Genomic DNA, 14,064 nt, shown 5'->3' on the forward strand with positions numbered 1-14,064 from the left:
AACCTTGTTCTATCATTAATACTTTCAATAAATTAAGAATAATGCAATAATATTGTTAAATTTGTTTCGTGTTGGTCATTCCATAGACATATAGAGATAGACTGCGCCGTCTTATGGGCGAGTTGAAGCCCACAATGGCGGCGCGCGGTACAAAGAGTGAGAGAGAGAGCATTAGCCGGGGTCCATAGCGCTCTCTTTCTATATGATGTGTCGACACATCAATTAGAAAGAGAGCGCTATGGACCCCGGCTAATGCTCTCTCTCTCTCTCGCACGCCGCCATTGTGGGCTTCAGCGCTTCGTTCAGGCCGCGCAGTCTATCTCTATATGTCTATGGGTCATTCGTACAGTGGCCGAATGATATGTCACTGAGTATTTTATATGTACAGGGTGTTCGGTAACTGGTGAAACAACCGAAAAGGTTCTACTTGGAAAAATAAGTCGAAAATATCAAATAAAATTTTATCATGTGAGGCTTTGTTTTCGAGAAAATCGACTTTGAATTTTCGCCGGGTACGCGTGCACTTGATCACGTCTTGTTATAACGGATCTCACTGTAAATCATTGTTTCGATTGAAGTTTATGTTGATAAATACACAGTGTCACGGAAATGTTTATTTTATCCATCATCGAACTATCTTACCTTTATCGCTAAACGCTATAATGCGATCCGTTATAACGAGACATGATCAAGTGTACGCGAAAATTCACAGACAATTTTCTCGAAAACAAAGCCTCGCATGAAAAAATTTTATTCTATATTTTCGACTTATTTTTTCATGCAGAATCACCCTATTTTCGCTTGTACCACCAGTTACCGAACACCCTGTATATTTAATATATTTCTACCGGGAAGAAAAGAGGAGAACTGAAAATATTAATGACGATCTTCCGTTTCCGGAAGGGCGATATTCAAATCAATCCGTTCAGAGTGGAAGCCTATAATTTGAGTAAGTGGCAGTCATATTCAGTAAATATTTATGGCGGAAATAGGGCAGCATGAATAAAGTATAGCAGCGAGGTGGCGTCGGACGTCTTCACAACTACTCCCTACAGTCGTTCCTTAACTTCGGACGAGATGGAGCGGGGGCAGGAAGTATTTCAATATTACTACCCTCTTTATTCAAAGGTGTTACTGGCCACGGGACTTATGCCCTTCGATAAATCTCTGCTTACAATCATTAAGAGAATAGTTTATATTGGGCTTCTTGTATGCTGTATATTGATCCAGGTAACGGAATATCAACTTGCGGTACAATAAAAATTAGACTTCCCTCTAGTTTGATCACACTGACAGCTCAGTCGTGAAAGTGGTGACATTAGCAATTCGAACAAAACGAAAAGTGAAAACGTAATTTAAAGTATTAGGGGTATTATAGAAATTATTTATTATTTATTATTTTCTATATTACAACAAAGACATTTAGTGAATATATCCGGAGTCCGGGTGTATGAAAGTATACGGTACAGTGTGAATGTGAAAGTGTAAGGAAAATGTAAAACGAGCTCCTTTTCTTGACCGGAACGCTGGAAATAAACTTTATCATTATTTACAGCGAGACTGCGGATCTTGTAGATCAGTGGTCGGCACGGAGGAGACTCTGCAGGCCGCTCTCGGCTCGCGCCGCCTCCTTTTCCCACCGCACGTCTCGCTCTCCGTAACGGCCCTAGTCCTCAGGCCCGTAAATATCCCAGACTGTATGAACTGCGCGTGGCGCATTAGGGCGACACCCGTATCAATAGGTTTCCACATTACCGTTGAGGTACTATTGTCAATACGTTTTTTTTATGTGGTTTCCCCTGTAGGCCTATTCCACTCTGCTGCATGACAATTTCTGAAACTAACTTTGAACAATAAATGCGGAAGAGAGAGAGAGAGAACTACTTCTTAATTCCATTGCCAAAATTTTAAACAGTCATTCAGACAAACTTCTTCGTGGACGTTTAGATGTACTCGGAATATCAGATATATCAAATGAAAGATTAGATGTCGCGGCTTGCATCGCAGACAATAAAGAAGCGTCATTCAACCGGGTGCGCTTTTCCGATTTAATATTCCGCATTTTATAAAACGAACATACGCACAGATATGTCGATCCGAACATTGAAAAAATTCTCAGTGCGAAATTTCTGAGGAGAGGATATCTTGATTCATTTAATATTTTAAAAAATTCGACACTGTTTTCTTCCCTAGTCTTCAGAGGAACTTTTTGATGAAAATCGCGAAGTTCCTCTTGATACTCGGAAGCTTGTTCTTCGATTATGGCCGCGAGGGGGTTCTGAAATAGTCTGGAATCATTTTTAAGGGAATCGAAATCAGTGAAACGGTTATCGAAGTATTTGTCAAAGTTATATATATTTATATTATATATATTATATAATTTATAACTTAATAACTTACTAATTTATAACTTACTAATTATATTATATATATTTATAACTCTCTCTCTCTCTTTTCCGTGTTTATTCGTTCAAAGTTAGTTTCAGAAATTGTCATGCAACAGAGTGGAATAGGCCTACAGGGGAAACCACATAAAAAAACGCATTTACAATAGTACCTCAATGGTAATGTGGAAACCTATTGATACGGGTGTCGCCCTAATGCGCCACGCGCAGTTCATACGGTCTGGGATAGGTACGGGCCTGAGCTGCCTCGAGGACTAGGGCCGTTACGGGGAACGGGACGTGCGGTCGGTGAAAAGAGGCGGCGCGAGCTGAAAACGGCCTGCAGAGTCTCCTCCGTGCCGACCACTGTTGTAGATGATATTCAAAATTGTTCCTTAAAATCATTAAGGGAAGAAATAACATTCAATTTAGCTTCTATTCCTTGCAATCGATGCAGATCATTTTTATTTTACATAAAGATCCGCAATCTATTTACAACTATCTAAAATAAATTAAATATTTTCAGGCTCAGAACCTAGTTATTGTGGATAAAACACTAGCCAATATAATTTGGATGTTATCATACACCTGGGCACTGATACTGTTTGTTCTACGGTACTGTTCTTTTGTGAAGTACAGGAAACTGGTAAATGGAAACTTACTGTTTCCTTAATAATGGCTTAGTAATTCCTTAGTAATGGCTGCTTACTGTTGCGTCGAATAGAAAACAGTCGATCGAATTTTTATTATGTTGCTAAATGTACGATTGTGATTGCAGACAGCAATAATGTTTTGTGATATTGGAAATTATATACAATCGATGACAGATCCTGTGGAAATCGAGATATTCAATAAGCAAACGAAAAAATCACAATTGTTAGTCACAGGATACATAGGTAAAGTTATTCAACAGTTGGATATTGTCACGTCCGGTGATCCAGCCATTAGTAATAATTGATATAAATAACCATTGTTCGGAATCCGAGACTAGTGTTTAGGAGTGGACTGTATGGAAAAATGGAAGGGTCGGGTGCGAACACAGACGGGAGTCCGGATTGGGGAATCGTGTGGGAAGCGTGAGCGGAAGGAGGCCGAACGAAAGAATTGGAGAATTCGTTGCACGTTAGGTGTTGAATAGGGGTGTGCAGGTACCCGAAGTTTATAAACTTTCGGGATCCCGACGCGTACCCGAACAAATTTCCCGACCCGACCCGAACCCGAAATTTCGGGTACCCGCACACCCCTAGTGTTGTAACGTGGTTTATTACACGCAATCGCGTAAACGACAAACAAAAAGGACCAAGTCCAGACAAATGGGCGCGATCGAGACGAGCGAAATTGTTGATCCCGAATGGCAGAACAAAAACGACTTGAGCAAAGAGCGCGATTGACGTGTGAAGCGCGTGAACGATAGAACGAATCTCGTCGTCGAGGTAATGCGAGCGATTAACGGTGCTTCTTGGTAATCACGTGATCACGCATCGCCAGCGCGATACCGGGAATCGCCAAAAACATGGGCTTCGCGTACAGTTGATCCTCACGAGCGTAAATCCTTGGTCTATGTAACGCGGGGAGCTACTGAGGTTCGTATCGCTCCGCCTGCGACATCTTAAAACTAACTTAATACTAAGCTTAATCCTAAACAACCATGAATACAAATATTTCTTAATTTTGCTTAATACCTTCACTAATAATGTTACGCGGGAAATAACATATCAAATATTATAATTAATAATGAATTGTCGTATACTATGTCATACTTGCGAGCGACAAGAGATAACCCAAAATACAATAGGCGACCGAGTGATGAAACAAAACATCCGTAGGCCATATTCAGCACAAACATTGTAAAAAAAAATATTTAGCAGAAACGAAACACCGACAGAACTAAGAACGCAGAAAAGACGAATTATAGACTGGTGTGAACTATTCGGGAGAACGCGCAGAACAAAGGATCCAGCCAAGAGAGAGAATGATGCAAGATTTAACCATCCGACCAAAAATGCAGACGACAAAATTGATAAGAAAACGATTACGAAGAAGAAGCTAATCGGCTCCCACGACGATTAGGCTTAGAACAGCGATTTCCAACCTTTATGCTACTACGCCTGCCTAAAAAAAAAATTTTTTCCGCGCCTCCCTACCTTTTGATAGCTATAATAATATAGACACGTTTTAAATAATAACGTTATTACAAAAAAGTACTGGCGCCTCCCCTGGGGACCAAGCCTTCCAGGTCGGAAACCGCTGGCTTAGAACAATGCATGGACCAAACTATAAAAGGGACGACTCCTCATCAGAAGCAGTTCAGTTTATATAAGAAAGTTGTTAGAAGTTCACGGTTCAATTCATTACTAGATTCAGAAGTCGATAGCGAAGTTAAGTGAAAATAAAGGCGCGAAAGTGAAATAAAAAGCGTGTTAACCCGCTGGAATCAAAATCATCGATCATCATCTCTCCACCCCGGACTAACTCCGAATCTTTTTAACTTACTTCTCATCAACAAAATCTTTTATTTTTATCACCAGAAGTTGAGAAGTAAGTTAGAAAGATTAAATACTTACCCTACTTACTGTGTAAATGAAAATGTAATCATGGAAAATAGATATCTAATTTAAATTACATTACAGTCATACATAGCCTACAAGGAGTGCCAGCGGCAATCGCAGCGATACATCGGGTGATCGTTCGCGTGCGCGCGTCAAGTGATATACGGCAAATAAACGTTTAAATACTTCATTATGTTTAATTTTATTGTGTTTTATATGTATATGAGAATACAGTATATACCTTCAAACTAGTGGGTTATCAAATCATTTCAACGAAAAATTATTACATTAGTTCTGTTCACAAAAATCGATTTTTTGAAAAAACCAGAGGTCGTAGACAAATTTTGAGACCAGATTTGAAATCAGCGTGAAAAAATATACGGGAAATGATATATAGCAAAAATTAAAAAATTTTTTTCTGCCCGTGGTAACGCAGAAACCACATTTTCTGGAAATTGTGAAAGTTTAACGAACTTTCTCAAGGTTAAAAACCGTTCGTACCGTAATCTCCCTATTTTTTCCATATTCTGCAAAGTTTCAGCTTTAATTTAAAAAAAATTCATCGCTATACCTCATTTCTATCGAAAGTTATTTCTTTTTGAAGCGAGGTAAGTCATTTGTACCCACCGTGCGCCGTGCCGTCCGGAGGGCCCGGTTGCGAGGATGTGTCGTAGGCACGCCACGAGCAGCTAGTTAATTATAATATTTGATATTTTATTTCCCGCGCAACATTATTAGACAAGGTGTTAAACAAAATTAAGAAATATCTGTATTCATGGTTATTTATATAAATTATTACTAATGGCTGGACCACCGGTCGTGACAATATCAATTACATAAGAAATACAATTGTTTTTCAATTAAAATAATAACACATATTATTCTATGGTCTACTAGGAGAAATTTATTCTAAACATTCAACGTTTATTACGTTTAAGTTATAAACAAATTCCAATTTTTAGTGTTCTTTTTACCACGCTTATATTAGCTTGCCGAGTTGTCGATATTGTCGTTGTCGTTGTATGCGTCAAATCTTTTAATCGAATTTTAAATCACTTCCCGATGAGCTAGAGACTCAAAACTTTAAACATAGCTCAGAACTGGATGACAATGCAATATTAAAAAACAAATTTTTAAAAAAACTGTGCGTCTACGAGAAAAAAAATATCTAAATATGAACCGTCACACGTCACTGCGCGACGCTTGGTAGTACGTCATCACGTTCTTCGATCACCACTCCGTGCGACAGCTCTCCCTACTCCACTACGCGTTCCCATTCCGACTCATCCCCACTCCACTGACCCACTTCACACCGAAGGAGCTCAGTGTAGTGTTCCGTTCATTCAATTCCATTTCTGACAATTTCGGGCTCCATCAAGGGACGTTATCTCTCGGAGTCATCCCCTCATTCTATCTCGCGTATTTCCATATCTTACTATTTCATACCAGTATTACTATATCTTGCGTTACATTTAAAAAAGAATAAAAAGTAGAAAATAAAAAAATATAGTTGTAGTTCAGGAGATATTTCAATTTAAATAACTCTAAAACACCATTACTGTAATACTTACAATAAGACGTTAACGTTTACTTACTTGTGTAACGTCTTAGTACGACAGTAATGGTATTTTAGAGTTATTTAAATTGAAATATCTCCTGAACTATACTAACTTTTCGACATACATAGGTTAGTACTTTTTTATAACGAATGTCCAGCTGCATCGATTGATGTATTAAAAATACCTCATTCCATTAAAAAAAAAAAAAATGAAGGTGACCTTCATATTTCTAAAAAAAATTACATAAAAACAAAAATCTTTTTGGTCCTTCAGACATTTGACGTATCTTTAAAAACAACAAAGATATTTAAGGTGGTCAAGTTAGGTGAAATACCCGGTATATTATACTGTTCATGAATTGTGTTCATTAAATGTAAATTGCTACAATTTTAACGTACCTCGAGAATATTGAAAATATTGTAGAAAAACTAGTAAATAAGAAAAGCCAAACTTAACAGAATTTCTAACGGTAGAAACAATAAAATATTCTTAAAATTTCGAAAGGCTGAAACCCTGAATTATCTGGACCGGATATACCTAATCTGGATGAAATGGCCTGATGCACATAAGATTCAATTTTTTCTTCTCTGTGAAACACTACAAATTGTAATTTTTACTTGACATTCGAATTTTACGTATATTTAAATTCACAAATATAATCATTTATTGTAGACAGTGATGCTTAGACCGCGGATCTTTATGCATTAATTTAATTTTTATTTATTTCAGATCTGCAAAGTCTACTACCGTTGGAAATAAGATTCTATTTTATTCCACTTTCTCTTAAAATTCGTTCACAAAAATTATAAATTGCATGAACATCCGCAGTCTAGTGATGATATTTTGAAAAGATATAGAATATAGTCATCATCATTCCATCATCATTCCATCGCTTACTCTACACTCTACAATAAAACAGCACTATTTTGAATTGTAGTTGTAGCGACGTTTTTATCAGTCTACACAATCATTCTATTACTGCTTCCTACGTTACTACACGCGGGATGGCAGCTGCGAGCTCTAAAGTTGTATGGATACATTTACAAGGACCACAGCTCACAGGTCGATGCAGTTTGTTTAATGTTAACCGCAATAACCGTAGTAGGTATCTACGCAGTAGTCGGTACGGAATCGACACTCGCCGTTTATGCCTCATATTTCTGTGGACTACTTGAAGTTGCCAGGTATCTTTAACAACATTTTTCTTAGTATTTCAATTAAAGTGGATTTATCAAGATTTTCTTATGAAAAAGAATTTGTTCCTCCCATGCAGGGTGATTCTGGGAACTGGGACAGGCTGCTGTTCTTTTTTCAAGCAACAATAGAAAAAAATGATAGAGGAAAAAATCATATAATACGTCCTACAGTGGCGCACCCAGGGGGGGAGCCAGGGGGCCAAGTCCCCCACCAAGAAAAAAATGTTCAGCTTCCAAAATTAAAATCGCGGAATAGCCCTGGGTACCGTTGATAGATATTTTGGCTTAAAAAAAAGGTCATCACGCAAAACCTAGGGCTGGGTTCAACTCGCCCCCCCCCCAAGATTACATCCTGGGTGCGCCACTGACGTCCTAACTTCCTATGCAGTAGCACTGTACTCTTTAATGCAACCCAATTTTTTCGTTACTATCCTGCGTATAGACGCACTAAATCCAAGGTCAATTGGGAGTTTGGATACTTCCTGTAATAATTAAATGAAAAATTCAATATTTATCATAAAAGTAATATTGAATCCATATTCCGACGATTTGTAGAATGTCTTATGATTGTGTCTGCAATACAGAGTAGGGCAATAATCAACTAATATTTAAAAATGACTAATAGTCTTCTTGAATGTTAGTCGTAGCAAAATAGTAATTAGTCAAAACTTTTTGATTAGTTAGTGATAACTAATTAATGATATTAATGTATGTTAATCGCACAATAGTGACTGATGACTAAAGATTGATGACTGATCATCAACTACTAATTCACTAATAAGCAATAGCTAACGATTGCTTAGAGCTGTGACTAACTATTTGCCATTTAGTTATCACTAACTAATAAAAAAGTTTTGACCAATGACTATTTTGCTATGACTAACATTCAAGAAGACTAGTATGTAGTCATTTTTAAATATTAGTCGATTATTGCCTTACTTTGCTGCAATATATGTATTATTCAAAGTAGTCATTAGACTGCGGATTTTATGTATTTATGACAAAAATGGGCACGTGCAATTTAAAGCAGTGGACGAATTACGAAGATTTAAGGACATCAGAGTACTAATTTCAACTTCATAAGACAATTAAAAGAAGAGAGAAATTTCTATTTGGTGTCTGTGTCTTGCAATCAATGCAAACATTTTTTATGTTGCATAAACATCCGCAGTCTAGTAATCATTTTAACAATATTGGGATATAGTGTAATTTTTCAGTTACCGAATAGGCTTGGCGATTCAGAATGCGGAAAACACAGACTCATCTGTGCTAATAAACGTGCGATCGTCTCTGGATCTGCAGAGGAAAGCCTTATAGTTTGTATCTTCAGTCAAATATCACGGTAACATTAACAGAGGAAAGTAGCCTAATGGGTTCGGAATACTGGGTGGTCTAAAATCTATGCAAAAAGAGTGCCCCTGTCCGCGCAAATGTTACAATTAGTTACAATTTTGTATTTTACTGTTATATTCAGGACTTTGTTCTTAAAAAACATTATCCCCATGTCAGGCCTCAGTCAGTCAGGTCTGCCTCGAGCAGATATCGGGCACAACCTGCAATCGTACGATGCGAGCACATGGCGAGCAATGTGCTCGGAATCTGCTCGATTTTGGACAGCACACCGTGCCAGCATAAAGCGATACTTATTCGGACGCAGATGTATGGTATTCTGCTGGCACAGCCTGCTGTCCAAAATCGAGCAATTTGCTTACTGGGTACAGATCACAAGATGTTGGTTTATTTAATAATACTTGTATTGGGACAAGAAAATTGGTGTACCTTTTTACACCAGCGCGGGTAGTTAAAGGTTAACTGGCCACGAGTGGACCCCGGAAAATAAACTGAGTTCGAATTTCGACGCCGGGGCAACGACAAGACGACACTTGATGACGTGACATAAGCAATCGAGCCCCAGGAAATAAACTGCAGATAGAACTTCGGCGCCTGGCCGATAACGAGACGACCCTCAACAAAAGATACATACCAGACGGGCAACTAAACAAAGGGCACCCTATTTTAAGGAAAACGCTTACATATATTATAACAAATAAACATGATATAAACCTGCCCCTATTATGTCACTTTCTTCTAGTGATTTCATTGTACATACTAATATTGCGTTGTATGGTATTAAGATGTTTTCAATTTTTGGTAATTATGTATACAGAAAAGGTCTGCCCCCTCCGATTTTGATGAAATTTAAATATGTTATGCAGCAACACATTCTGAACAGCTTTTTCCTTTTCCAATATAGGGGGCTCGCTTTAGTTTACGAGATATTTGCAAAAAACTATCGCGAATATTGTATTGAATTTTTCGTATTCCTGCACGCTGCGCTGCAACGTAAGCCTGTTTCGGTGCGACGTTTGTTTACATTTTGACGCTGTAGAGATGAGAGAAAAAACAGGGTCTCACTCTGTGACCATACATATATAGGGTGATCTTTCAGTTTTGAAAGACTACTTCTACATTTTCGTATGCGTGGTCGAGCCGGCCTAACGGCCGGGCCTCTCCGCCCCCCACTACCTAACCCTAACTAATTCTGATCGCATAATCTTTTCATTCTATATAGCCGTCATACAGAATTTGAACCAGTAATGGAAAAATCATGAGATCAGAATTAGTTAGGGTTAGGTGGTGGGGGGCCGGCCCGACCACGCATACGGAAATCCAGAAGTATTCTTTCAAAATTGAAAGCTCACCGTATATATACATGATCAGAGTGAGACCCTGTTTTCTCTCTCATCTCTACAGAGTCAAAATGTAAACAAACGCCGCACCGAAACAGGTTTACGTTGCAGCGGAGCGTGCAGAAATACGAAAAATTCAATACAGTATTCGCGATAGTTTTTTGCAAATATCTCGAAAACTAAAAGCGAGCCCCCTATATTGGAAAAGGTAAAAGTTGTTCAAAATGTCAATATCTATAACATATTTAAATTTTATCAAAATCGGAGTGGGCAGTACTTTTCTGTATAATTACCCAATTTTTTCACGTAGTTCAGTGGCTAAACTCCAACGTCAGCAGACAATCGCTTACTTATTAGCGATTGGAGCAGTTATCATCTCGTTCGCTGTAACCTTATTCCGCGTAAGCATTACTACTGAAATAGGAGAGAATCGCAAAAATTAAGTCGAGTAATAAACTCGATTTTCTCATAAACGAAGTGTCAAATGAGAAAAAGGTAATTATTTCGAAAGGGTCACCGTACTCCGATTTTGATGAAATTTAAATATGTTATGCAGCGACACATTTTGAACAACTTTTTGTAAGGAATATCGAAATTGCGAACGTCGAGAGCGGGCAGCGTGCGGCTCGACAGCGCGACGCGTACCCTTCAAGTAAAAATCCAGTGCACATTTGGGGGTGCAGGTAGCAAACACGCTGGCAACAAGGTGTCCTTAAGACTAGAGCTAACCTGAGCGGTCACTCTTCCAGTGACGCTCGGAGTGTCGAGTACGGAAAGATCATTTTTAATAAATCGCACCTTAGCGGACGGCTTCACCGTCAATCATTGTATTTATTTACCGCCCACACCTTCGACCTAACAATAGGTTTAGTTAGTAGGCAATTATCTTACATTTTTCTGTTTCCAATACAGGGGGGTCGCTTTTAGTTTTCGAGATATTTTCAAAAAAACTATCGTAAATACTGTATTGAATTTTTCGTATTCCTGCACGCTCCGTGGCAACGTAAGCCTGTCCGGCGCGGCGTTTGTTTACATTTTGACGCTGTGGATATGAGAGAGAATACAGAATCTCACTCTGGTTATACATACAGGGTGTTCCATTTTTACCCGGCCCAAATTTGCCAGCGTGTTCTACACGCTCCAGGATCACCAGATCTCACGCCAATGGATTTTTACGTGTGGGAAGTTGTGAAAGCAAAAGTTTATGAAGCACAAATTAACACTCGTGAGCAGTTAGTACAGAGGATACAGACGCATTTGCTGCGATTAGAGAAAATAAAGAAGAAATTAGTAGTACGATAGGGTCAATTTTTGTTAGATGCCAAACCTGTATTCGTAATAACGGACATCATTTTGAAATGTTAACTCGTTAATAAAACATTTAAGAGCATATGTTCATATAACATTTGTTTCTTACTTTTGCGTGTAGAACACGCTGGCACAGTTTGGCCGGAAAAAACTGGGACACCCTGTATACAGGGTGGAATACATACCTATATTGGAAAAGGAAGAAGTTATTCAAAATGTCGAAATCTATAACATATTTATATTTCATCAAAATCGGAGAACGATGACCCTTTCGCAATAATTACCGAGAAAAATGTTATTCTTTTATTGGACTTATTTTTATATGTTAACATGGGACCTAGGTGGTTCGGAAAATCGAACATTTTTATAAATTACTTATTAAATACAAGAATACTGCTGCAATTAGAAATGCGATATACATATATTACTCAAAATAGACGTACGTGCATATTGTATACAGTATACATACATATATTCGATACATGTTAACGAAACTTATTTGTTAAAGTAATCTTTAATTTTGATAGGTGGCTGTTTATTTGCAGCTTCACCTTGTGGTTTCTTACATTTGTTCATAAAATTTTCGTGTATTTTTTATTAGAAAATGTGTACATTACGTGACATGGTCGAATTTATCACTCGACCTAATAATTGCGATAAAATGGTCCCCAACGAACGAAATATACTAAAACAGTGTTTTATGTGCGACAGTTATTTCTCGTAGTTAAGTTTTATTTAACTTTTGAGGATCTTCTCTTCGCTGGTGGATCTTTAATACTGCAACTTTCTATCATGTTCTTCAATAATTATTGTGGACAGTTGTTCAAGGACTGTGGTGCAGGATTTTACGACGTAATGTGAGTCCGTACTTTTACTTACGAAACGTTTCTGCGAATAACGTCCGTGGAATAAAAACCGAATTGATCTGATAGTATATTTATTCTGTACACAACACAAGTGATATTTCGGTCCTGTGATATTTACATTGTATATTGAAACATATCGCTGTCGTTGAAAAAAGATTTACAACTTGAAATCAATTAACAACAAATTCAATTTAAAGATTAATTACAAGTTAAATGTAAAGTCGAGACTAACTAAACAAGACCTACTGCGGTACGCACCTACATACACGTATAAGAAACATGTAATAAAATGTTCCTGTTCTTGTGCAACAGAGTTCAATCGGCATGGTACAATATACCATCGAGATCGCAGAAAATATTATTATTCATAATGTTACAAGCTATCAAAGATGTGGAGTGTAATCTGGCTGGTTTGTACAGACTGAGTTTCGAAGGCTTCGCAATTGTAAGTAATAGTGGTTTTTCTATTTTAGTAGAGTTATTTCATGCCAAGTGATCACTCCTTTCGAAGCATATATCTTTGGATATTCCTTGTATTGTATAACACTAGGTTTACCGCACCCGTCGAAATGACGGGTTCTAATATTCTTAATTTGCGATTATTAAGATTGTAAAGATGCTTCCCTGAGGAATTATTTACCAAATTTATTTCTTTGGGTATATATTGTTGGAAGAATGGTAAAAAATTTGGATGGACACATTCTTGTTATGTTTATAAAATAATGTGAAATAGTTATTTCTAGAGCCAGACCTGCCTCGAGCAAATCAAGCCCAGCCTGGTGAGCAGGTGACGGGCATTACGCTGACAGAACGACGTTCGAAGCTGCTCGGGCACTATGCTGACCGCTCGGTCCTGGATTCTGCCTGAGTTTAAGAGGGCAGCACGGTGGCACTAATGTGACGAATGCCGTCATACAGGGCAGGTTGCACTAATATTAGTGCCTTCAAACGAGAATACCTCGTCTGTGTTAGTACAACGCAGGTAGAATCCAGGACCGAGTGGCCAGCATTGTGCCCGAGCAGAGCAGCTTCTGCCGGGCAGATGCCCGGTCTTTCTTCCAGCAGAAAGCGCTACTTATGCGCGCGCCGATGCCCGTCCAAAATCGAGAATTTTGCTTGCTGGAGTTAAGCTAATGCAGATCCACAAGTTTACAAAATTTCATAGAAATCCAAAGGCATGCGTTCAGAAGCGTGGTCACTTTGCGTGAAATAGCTGGACAAACCAGAGTCATTTGATGAGGGGAGGGAGCACGGATTAAGGGGAAAAAGTTACCCTCTCTCTGCCAGTACGCATGCACGACAGAGACGAAACGCATCACGTGACTGGGCCGCGGCGGTTGCGTGGGAAAGGTAGAGGGAGGAATAACGCCGATGAAGGAGATGGTAGATTGGGGAATTGCCTTGTAGAAGAGTTTCCCTCTTCTATCTTTCCGATAGAGTGGGGACACAAATCTTAATCTGGCGACCCTTTTGTCAACTGATCAAGTTTTCCGTTTCAGATGATGAACTCAT

Source organism: Lasioglossum baleicum, chromosome 11 (genome assembly GCF_051020765.1).
Source record: "Lasioglossum baleicum chromosome 11, iyLasBale1, whole genome shotgun sequence".
NCBI lineage: Eukaryota > Metazoa > Arthropoda > Insecta > Hymenoptera > Halictidae > Lasioglossum > Lasioglossum baleicum.